Here is a 9,929-nt window from a genome sequence, read left to right as displayed (position 1 = left end):
ATATATAAAGTTGAATAAACGTCAAAATATAATAATATCTATTTATACACTTATTTTATTAGTCCCAATTTTCATATTTTTTGAGAATTTGTTACGGCCCGGCCCAAACCCTCTGCTGGCTTGGGCCGACCCGAGCTCTACCCGACCCGGGCGGTCAAGGATAGGGCGCCCCATCGCCGACCCGGACACGCGTCCGTAACAACTCACCCACAGCTGTGAAGGGAACACCTCGAGAGTAGTGGGCCTGCCTTTACAGGGCCCACCCCTGATAATATATAAGGGGAAGATTGACTCTTCCCCCGAGGTACGTCACATATCACATCACCCTTTCCGCCTGCACATTTACTGACAAGAGCGTTGGAGTGTCTTTGTAGGTGGCACCCCCCCTTTACACGAAGTACTCGGGACCTCGCACATCTCTGACCGGCAGTCCACGACCTGACGAGCCCCTACCATCTCCCAGGATCTTCACCCGAACCGACCGGAAACCGACTTACCGAACATTGGCGCCGTCTGTGGGGACTCGTCCATGGACTTTGTGCTAGTCGAAACGGAGGCAGGCCGCAAGGCCGTACCCGGAGGCGACGCCGCCAGGACGGAAACCTGACAACATCCAAGATCACCCCCGAGGGACGCAACCCAATCACATGAGAGACGCCCCTTTGGGGGACCGGAGACAACCACGCCAGAACAATGCAAGAGCTACGTCATAGAATGCAAGACTTAGAGCGCCGGTTAGCGGACCGAGAACGCGACCAGCGCACCCCAGAACAGAGTCACTCCCGATCTCGCTCCAGGAGCCGTTCCCGACGCACGCCCAGCCCCCAGGTCGAGTCAGAAAGCACCGGAGAGAGAGGGTGCGCGAGAAGACGTCACGACCCTATCATTTACGCCAGACGTGAAAGGCGACGTACGACGAACCGGGGGGACGAAGACACTCGTCGGGAGAACGACGATGGGAGAACGAATACCCGGGGACCCGTGATAATAGGGGCCACCCCATTCCACCGCTCCATACTCGAGGTCCGGCTACCAAAACATTTTGACAAGCCAACGGACATGAGGTATGATGGAACGCAGGATCCCCTGGAGCATCTAACGGCCTTCGAGGCCAGGATGAACTTAGAAGGAGTAGGAGACGAGGTAAGGTGTCGCGCCTTCCCGGTCACCCTGGCGGGACCTACAATACGGTGGTTCAATAACCTCCCGCAGGGCTCGGTGACTCAATTCTCCGACATCAGCCATGCATTCCTGGCTCAGTTCACAACTAGGATCGCGAAAGCCAAGCACCCGATCAATTTGCTAGGGGTGACCCAAAGAGCCGGGAAGCCGACCAGGAAATACTTGGATCGTTTCAACGACGAGTGCCTGGAAATTGACGGTTTGACGGACTCGGTGGCGAGTTTATGCTTGACGAATGGGCTCTTGAATGAGGACTTCAGGAAGCACCTTACCACAAAGCCAGTCTGGACAATGCAGGAGATCCAGTGCGTGGCTAAGGAGTATATCAACGACGAGGAGGTCAGCCGGGTCGTGGCTGCCAATAAACGGAAACCCCCCTACAACCAAACCAGGCACCACGATGGTGGAGAAAGACAAAAGGAACACACCAGGGACAGCGGCTCGAGCAAGACGACAAAGCCGTTTCCCCGAGTCGGGAAGTTCACCAACTACACCCCCCTCGCGGCATCAATCACGGAGGTCAACCAACAGATAGCCGAGAAAGAGATACTATCGAGGCCCCGTCCTCTGAAGGACAGGACGGGGGGAAACAAAAGCCTCTACTGCGAATATCACAAGGGGTACGGGCACAAGACCCAAGACTGCTTCGACCTAAAGGATGCCCTGGAACAAGCAATCAGGGACGGGAAGTTTGCCGACTTCTCCCACCTCATAAGGGAACCGAGGAGACAGAATCGGGATCTCGAGGGTGAGGACAGGACCAGGGCGACAAGACGACGTCAAGAACCAGAGGGAGACGACCACGGTCTCACGGTAGTAAATGTAGTAACTGCAAGGAATTCCGCCCCGAGGTCGAAATCGGCGCAGAAGAAAGACGCCAAGGTCCTGGCGGTCTCCTCCTCATCTGCTAGGAGCTCCCGGGGACACCCATCCATCTCTTTTGGCCCCGAGGATCAATGGTTCGATGAGGTACCGGAAAGTCCCCCTATGGTTATCACGGCCAGAGTCGGAACCGGACTCGTCAAACGGATCCTAGTGGACACGGGGGCGGACTCGAACATCATGTTTCGCAACGTCTTCGATGCTTTGGGACTACGTGATGCCGACCTGGCGACCCACCAGCACGGTGTGGTAGGGTTGGGTGATCACTTCATCAAGCCAGATGGGATCATCTCACTACCGACCTCCCTTGGACAAGGACAGAGGCGAAGAACGGTAATGGCAGATTTTGTTGTCTTACGAGATTCCACTGCTTATAATATCATCCTGGGGAGAAAAACCATCAATGACCTCGGGGCAGCGATTAGCACGAAACTGCTCGTAATAAAGTTTGTTACCGATGACGGATCCGTAGGGTCCATCAAAGGAGACTTGGAAACGGCAGTCGCTTGCGACCACGCCAGTCTCTCTCTTAGGAAAAAATCCAAAGAAGCATCTGGGGTTTTTCTCGCCGACCTGGATGCCAGGATAGACGACAAGCCCAGACCTGAGCCAGAAGGGGACTTGGAAAAATTTAGGGTTGGCGACGAGGACGAGAAGTTCACGTTCATAAACAGAAACCTCCCCCATGAATTAAAAGAACCTTTGATGAAGATGATCAGAGCCAACGCCGACCTCTTCACCTGGACACCAGCCGATATGCCAGGGATAGATCCCCAGCTCATGTCACACCATCTGGCCGTCAAGCCGGAGGCCAAGCCAGTGGCTCAGAGGAGGAGAAAGATGTCACAAGAAAGGGCAGAAGAGGTGGCCAGGCAGACGGCCAACCTCCTTGAAGCAGGGTTCATCCGAGAGCTGGACTATTCGACTTGGCTGTCAAACGTGGTTCTGGTGAAAAAACACAGTGGGAGGTGGAGAATGTGCGTGGACTACTCCGACCTCAACAAGGCATGCCCTAAGGATTGCTACCCCCTGCCCAACATTGATGCACTCGTCGACGCAGCAGCGGGGTACCAATACCTGAGCTTCATGGACGCCTACTCTGGGTACAATCAGATACCGATGCACCGACCCGACGAGGACAAAACGGCGTTCATAACGCCAGGAGGGATCTATTGTTACAAGGTGATGCCGTTCGATCTAAAAAACGCTGGCGCCACGTACCAAAGACTAATGAACAAGATATTCAATGAGCTCATAGGCAAGACAGTAGAAGTCTACGTGGACGACATCCTCGCAAAAACCGCACAACCCGACGACCTCCTAAGAGACCTAGGGGATGTGTTCGCCTCCCTCCGATAGCACGGCATGAGGCTCAACCCGCTCAAGTGCGCCTTTGCCATGGAAGCTGGGAAGTTCCTGGGGTTCATGATCACCCAAAGAGGAGTAGAGGCCAACCTTGAGAAATACCAAGCGATTCTCCAGATGAAGAGCCCGGGTTGCATCAAAGACGTCCAACGGCTGGCAGGAAGGCTGACGGCGTTATCCCGTTTCCTCGGCGCATCGGCAGCGAAAGCCCTGCCCTTCTTCAATCTAATGAAAAAAGGGATAGCATTTGAATGGACCTCAGCCTGCAAGGAAGCATTCAACCACTTCAAGGAAATCCTAGCAACACCTCCGGTGCTCGGGAAGCCCAAAGTCGGAGAGCCACTCTACTTCTACCTAGCGGTAACAGAGGAAGCACTTGCAGCAGTGCTCGTAAGAGAAGAAGGGAAAGCCCAACAACCGATTTACTTCGTAAGCAGGGCCCTACAAGGAGCAGAGCTGAGGTACAGCAAACTGGAAAAACTGGCGCTCACCCTCCTAACCTCCTCTCGAAGGTTGAGGCAATACTTCCAGGGTCACCGTGTAGTCGTCAGAACGGATCAAGCGATCCGTCAAGTACTCCAAAAACCTGATTTGGCTGGAAGGATGATGACCTGGGCCATTGAGCTGTCCCAATATGACTTGCACTATGAGCCCCGTCACGCAATCAAGGCACAGGCAATGGTAGATTTCTTAGTAGAGGTGACGGGCGATCCTCCCAAAGAAACGGGCACACGGTGGAGGCTCCACGTAGACGGGGCCACCAACCAAACGTCCGGGGGAGCCGAGGTCATTTTGGAAAGCCCGACGGGAGTCATTTACGAGCAATCAACCAAGTTCGAGTTTCCCCGTGTCGAACAATCAAGCAGAATACGAAGCTCTCTTGGGGGGACTGACGTTAGCTCGAGAAGTCGGGGCAACAAGGCTGGAGGTATGCAGTGACTCTCAAGTCGTCACCTCGCAGGTAAACGGGAGCTATCAAGCCAGGGACCCCCTTCTACAAAAATATTTGGAAAAGGTAAAAGAATTGGCAAGAGAATTCCAAGAGATCACGGTCCAACATGTTCCGAGAGAAAGGAACACACGGGCAGACCTCCTGTCCAAACTTGCAAGCACGAAGCCGGGAGCAGGTAACCGGTCTCTCATCCAGGGCATGGTGAAGGAACCAACTGTCGCCCTCCATTTGACGGAGTCAAGCCCTTCCTGGATGGACCCCATCATGAACTTCCTGGAACTTGGCAAGTTACCTGACGATGAAAAGGCGGCCAAAGCGTTGAGAAGGGAGGCAGCCAGATACACGATCATACAATGGCAACTGTTCAGAAAGGGGCTCAGTCAACCCCTGTTGAAGTGCCTACATCCCGACCAAACGGACTATGTACTTAGAGAAGTCCACGAGGGATGTTGCGGCCACCACATCGGGGGCAAAACCCTAGCGAGGAAGCTCATCCGAGCTGGATATTACTGGCCATCGATGATGAAAGACTCCAGGGAATTTGTTAGAAAATGCGTAAAGTGTCAACAAAACGCCAACTTCCACAAAGCCCCAGCCTCTGAGCTGAACCTACTGACATCTACACGACCTTTCACCCAATGGGGAGTTGACCTTTTAGGACCTTTCCCGGTTGGCCCAGGACAAGTCAAATACCTCATAGTGGCCATCGACTACTACACCAAATGGATAGAGGCTGAGCCACTGGCCAGCATATCTTCCTCAAATTGTAGGAAGTTCATGTGGAGACAGGTAATAACCCGTTTCGGTATCCCGGAGGTCATCATCTCGGACAACGGGACGCAATTCACGGACAAAAAGTTCACGGAGTTCCTCACTGGCCTAGGAATAAAACAGAAATTCTCCTCAGTGGAACACCCCCAGACAAACGAACAAGTGGAGTCCGCAAACAAAGTCATCCTGCTTGGTCTCAAGAAGCGCTTAGACAACAAGAAAGGCGCATGGGCCGACGAGCTGGCTTCGGTCCTCTGGTCCTACCGAACAAAGCGCTACGGGGGAAACCCCTTTTCGCCTAACGTACGGGGTCGACGCGGTGATACCCGTCGAAATCGGCGAGCCGAGTCCGCGGCTACTGCTCGCAGGTGTAGACGAAGCGGTAGAAAAGGACCTGGTGGAAGAGACCAGGGAAATGGCCCACTTGTCTGAGACGGCATTGAAACAAAGTCCTCAGAAGGGATTTTGAGGAAAGAGACCTTGTCCTACGACGCAACGACGTCGGTCTACCGACCCCAGGGGAAGGAAAACTGGCAGCGAACTGGGAAGGCCCCTACAGGATCAAAGAGGTGCTCGGTAAAGTTGCCTACAGGCTGGAAAGGCTCGACGGCAGGGATATCCCGAGAACCTGGAACGCGGTTAACCTGAGGAGGTTTTATTCATAGCTTCGGCTCACCGACCAACCGACCTGATGAGTTAGGTAGAGTTTTGCTTTAATCAAATGTTAATTCCCAGTTATTCGCTTTTATCAAATGCCTTTTGTGTTCATAAACATTGTCTAGATAACGACTAATTCTTACTTGTCCAAACTCTTCCATTTATTTTCTCTCAACGCGCACCTCACGAGGTCGCAATCGTAAACGGCAACCCGGGACTGATCACCCCGGGAGGCCAACGGAACCACGGCCATATCAAACGGCTTCATAAATAAAACTGCAGCGGTTCCAATCGAATTACCAGCGCAGACGGCAAAACGGGCACAAGCAATAAGCCCGCCTCGAAAAAACGGTAACAAAAATAAAACGACAAGCAAAATAAACGATAATAACGACAAGTCGACCAAGCGACTAGTTAACCATAGAGTCACAAAGTCAGCCACAAAGTCACAACAAAAAGTTCAACAAACCCACACCAGGCCAAAGTTAAAAGAAATCATTTCCTAGGCATGTCAACAATCTTGCCATCTTGGATCATCTTGAAGACCCCAATGGCCGACGTGTCAAAGTCGGGAGCCACGATCTTCACCTGAGCCTTCAGGGCGTCCTCAGTCATAGAGATCGCGTTCTTCCCTTGCTCTTTGGTCGCTTTCAGTTTCTTCCTGAGCTCCTCGACCTCGACTTTAGCGGCTTTAGCCGACGACACGGCTTGGTCACGCTCCTTCTCCAAGACTGCCACCCGACCCTGAGCGGCGTTCAGCTGGCTCTCTAAGGTCATCTCCCGCTCAGCTAAACGGGTCACCGTCTCGTCGGAAGCCTTCAATTTCTCCTCGGCAGACATCGTTTTTTCCTCGGATGCCTTGAGCTTCTCCCCCATCTCGGACAACTGGCTCTGGAGCAGCTCAACTTGCACCTTGAAATCATTGTTTGCCTTGGCAGAGGATTCGAGCTTCCTCCGGAGGGCCTGCATTCCCGACAACTTGAACTCAGCCTTTCGAGCTATCACGGCCCCCCGGAGCAAAGTCCGGTACATCCATCTCGCCTGTCCAGCCAGGTCGGTTCCATGAAAATGCTCCTCTGTCCTAGGGATCAGCTGTGAGTCGATAAAGGTTGTAGCATCGAAATTTCTCTCCATGATAGTGAGAGTCCCCTCCGGGCTCGCAGACGCCCTCCGCCTCTTAGAGGTGTGGATGAGTTCCACATCGTCATCTTCCTGATGGGTAGAGGATGAGTGCCCGCCAACGACGACCTCGAGAAGGGGAGAAGCCTGCGCCCCTTCTGGGTTCTTGCCCGACATGTCGGTATCCTGGGGAGAGGGCACAGACTGACCCTCCTTCTCCCCGGAAGGCCCCTCCGACTTCCCGGCGTCTTTCTCTTCAGCCTTCTCCTCGTCGCTTTCCTCGAAGAAGGTCTTCATCAAATTTTCGAGCCCTGTCACTGAGGCAGGCATCTTCACTGCAGCAAACGGATAAACGCATCAGTCGTCAGATCAAGAAAAATAAGCAATAATAAACAGTACGAACACGAAACAAAACGACTCACGGATATAGCTCCTGGCGGCCTCCCGTTCACCCATGAGAAGATGGGGGTTCACGGGGTTCTTCCCAAAGAGGGCAAACAACACATCAGCTATTTTCTTATCTATAGGGGACATCCCTTTGTACGTCACCTTAATAAACGAATTAGACCCCGCCCCAAAACTCCAATATGTTGGGATGAGGCGCTCCCCCTCTAACGATAACCAAAAGGGATGGCGACCTTTAGCAGGGCGAACTTTGAAGAATTTGTACTTGAACCCATGGTAAGAGTCCTCGAACAGACCAAATATCCTCCGACCTTGGGCGGACCGGAAAGAAAGGAACCCTTTTCTCGCCTTCCCCTGTTTGGAGGGGTTGGTGAGGTTGAAGAAAAAGAGGAAGACATCCACTGACGCCGGCAGCTCGAGATATTCACAGACCATCTCGAAACAGCGGATAGAAGCCCAATTGTTCGGATGGAACTGCGACGGCGACACGGATATCCGACCGAGGAGAGACATCTAAAAATCGGAAAAAGGTAGGCGAACGCCGACCTGGGTAAACATGGCCTTGTAAAACCAGACCCAGTCGGCAACCCGGGGAGAACGGAGGTTGATCTCGTACAGCCGCTCGTCGGGGGCAGGAACGAAGGTCTCGTAGTTGGTCTCCTCGTCCGTCCCCCCACATAAGTACCCGGCTTGCCGGAATTCCGTCAGTTCTCCCAGATCCATCTGGTTAGGCGAGTCCTTTATGTCCGAGGTCACCCAAGCGTAAGGGTCGTAATTGGCGGCGGAGGTAGAAGTCCGAGCGACAACACGAGGCATACCTACAGCGGGGTACCACTCCGTTAGACTATGAGATCGGGAGCCCGGAAAACACCCAGAAACTATGTTCATCCTACTGAACAGTTAAAATTAAGCATGGAAAAACTACACTTATCAAGCAAGCTACCTAAAAGCCTGCCCTGGAATGGTACCCCTCCCTTAACCCATTTACCCAAGCACTAGAAAGTCATCTAGTAACAAAAACCAAACGAGACAACAGGAAACACAAAAGCAAATGCAAGCAATAGACATTCAACAACAAGGCAAAAAGAGAGAAGCCCAAGGATTACCTGAATTTGTTGCAAGGAACTAAGAAAGACGAAGGGAAGATGCGTGAGGATAACACACCAATGCTCTGAGATCTTTGAAAGAGGGAGGAAGATAGCAAGAAGATAGAAGAAGCAGGAGTGTAAAAAAGAGGGATAAAGCGAAAACAAACCATTTAAAACTATCCCCAGAGAGCGCGAAAGACTGGGGGCAAAATAGTCTTTGCGTACGGGGATTCCCAACCCATTATGAGCATTCAATGCTCAGCACGGAGAACGAAGCGCTGAACGGTTACCTCAGTAACCAAAAGACACGCGCGCAGGGGGCACGTCCCCCCTACGGGCGGCCGATCTGGCGATGACCTAAGAAGAAAGAGAGAACGCGCCACCAATAGTCCTCACGGCTACCACTGGCGCGTGGGGGCACTGTTACGGCCCAGCCCAAACCCTCTGTTGGCTTGGGCCGACCCGAGCTCCACCCGACCCGGGCGGTCAGGGATAGGGCGCCCCATCGCCGACCCAGACACGCGTCCGTAACAGCTCACCCACAGCTGTGAAGGGAACACCTCGAGAGTAGTGGGCCTGCCTTTACAGGGCCCACCCCTGACAATATATAAGGGGAAGATTGGCTCTTCCCCCGAGGTACGTCACATATCACATCACCCTTTCCGCCTGCACATTTACTGACAAGAGCGTTGGAGTGTCTTTGTAGGTGGCACCCCCCCTTTACCCACACAAAGTACTCGGGACCTCGCGCAACTCTGGCCGACAGTCCACGACCTGACGAGCCCCTACCATCTCCCAGGATCTTCACCCGAACCGACCAGAAACCGACTTACCGAACAGAATTAAACATAGATATTTTAAATTGAACTAATATATATTGTTGTGTATTTTTTTAAATCCTTATTTTTTACATTATTTTTTATTTATTTTTCTTTAGAAGCTATCTTTTTCAGTGAAATGTAAAATATATATTAGCATAAGATATTATTAAATGAAAAGATTAAAAAAACTTCTCGTGAAAAATAAAATCACCTGTAAATATATATCAAACCTTATCTTAAACTTAAAAAGAGAAAAATGTATTTAATTATTTATTGACTGGTAGGCCTTTCGTACAAATAGAAGGTAAAGTATTTATTGATTGGTAAGGCTTTCGTATTGAAAATAAGTTATGTTCAACGTCCAAAAAACAAAATAAGTTATGTTCGTGGGGTCTCCATTATTATTTTAGACTTGTTTTTACTGTTTTCAGCCACGTAATTGGTTAGCCTTTCGTAGAAATTGCAAATAAGTTATATTAGTGGGATCTCCACTATTTTCAAGTTTCAACATGATGATTTAATTCACAACCATTTCTTCGTCCATCTTTGTTTGAAAGTGGATATATATTACGACGAAGATTCTTCGTAATTATTTTGATGTAAAGATGCTTTATTTTAATTATTAAATAGTAAATTATAAAAATTAATTTTGATATATTATAAAAGTTTATTTTTATTTAAAATATG

Source organism: Arachis ipaensis, chromosome B08 (genome assembly GCF_000816755.2).
Source record: "Arachis ipaensis cultivar K30076 chromosome B08, Araip1.1, whole genome shotgun sequence".
In the NCBI taxonomy this organism is placed as follows: domain Eukaryota; kingdom Viridiplantae; phylum Streptophyta; class Magnoliopsida; order Fabales; family Fabaceae; genus Arachis; species Arachis ipaensis.
The sequence above is the reverse complement of the archived record's forward strand: the minus strand, read 5'-3'. Positions refer to the sequence as shown.